We start from the raw sequence: 1,102 nt of genomic DNA, 5'->3' as shown, positions 1-1,102 counted from the left end.
TTTTTTTTTTTGAGTTGGAGTCTCACTCTGTCTCCCAGACTGGCGTGCAGTGGCCGCTTCAGGCCACTGCAGCCTCGACCTACTGGGCTCCGGCGAGCTTTCCGCCTCAGCCTTCCAAGTAGCTGGAATTATAGGCATGCGCTACCACGCCTGGCTGATTTTTTTTTTTAAATTTATTGTGGAGATGAGGTCTCGCCTTCCCAGGCAGGTCTCGAACCCGCGGGCTCAGGCAATCCACTTACCTCAGCCTCCCAAAGGCACGGGATTACAGGCTGAGCCATCGAGCCCGGCTAGTTTTCTATTTTTAATATTAATTAAAATTTATTTGACTTTAGAATAAACATTTAGACTTAGTTTGGTATGGCTGTGAGTGATGTTTAAGACTACTTCAATTAAGCAAATTGACCTGACTCACTAGCAACTAGGAAACTTGTATTCTATTTTCAGTATCAGTTTTTTACCATGAGTAGAGATGAGATTGGGTTTTTAAGATTTTTTTCCTTTCTAGGTAGGGTGTAGTGACTCTCATACCTGTAATCCCAGCATTTTGGGGGATAGAGGCAAGAGGATTGTCTGAGCTCGGCAGTTCAAGACCAGCCTTGACAACTTGGTGAGACCTCACCTCTACAATTAAAAAAAAAAAGGCCAGGCTCGGTGGCTCACGCCTATTATCCTAGCACTTTGGAAGACCAAGGTGAAAGGATTGCCTGCGCCCGTGGGTTCTAGACCACCATGGGTAACTTGGTGAGACCTCATCTCTACAATAAATAAAAAAATTAGCTGTGTGTGGTGGTGTGCACCTGAAGTCCCAGTTCCTTGGAAGGTTGAAGCAGAAGGATCGCCTGAGTCCAGCAGGTGGAAGCAGCGGTGGCCATTAGTGTGCCACTGTACGCCAGCCTGCATGACAGAGTGAGACTCCGACTCAAAAAAAAAAAAACATAGGCATGGTTACCCTGCGCCTGTAGTTCCAGCTATTTAGAAGGCTGAGGTAGCTGGGCTCAGTGGCTCAGCCTGTAATCCCGCGCTTTGGGAGGCTGAGGTTAGTGGATTGCCTGAGCCCGCGGGTTCGAGATCCGCCTGGGCAACTTGGCAAGACCTCATC

General features: G+C 48.0%; 1 protein-coding gene across 1 annotated transcript in view; it reads left to right on the top strand.

Annotated features, from left to right (window-relative positions):
- CHD9 (chromodomain helicase DNA binding protein 9) overlaps positions 1-1,102 on the top strand; it is a 286,505-nt gene that overhangs the window by 84,581 nt on the left and 200,822 nt on the right. The gene's annotated exons all lie outside the window — the stretch shown is intronic.

This window comes from Carlito syrichta, unplaced genomic scaffold (genome assembly GCF_000164805.1).
Source record: "Carlito syrichta isolate Samal-C Ts95f unplaced genomic scaffold, Tarsius_syrichta-2.0.1 Scaffold309768, whole genome shotgun sequence".
Lineage (NCBI taxonomy): Eukaryota > Metazoa > Chordata > Mammalia > Primates > Tarsiidae > Carlito > Carlito syrichta.
The sequence above is the reverse complement of the archived record's forward strand: the minus strand, read 5'-3'. Positions and strand labels throughout refer to the sequence as shown.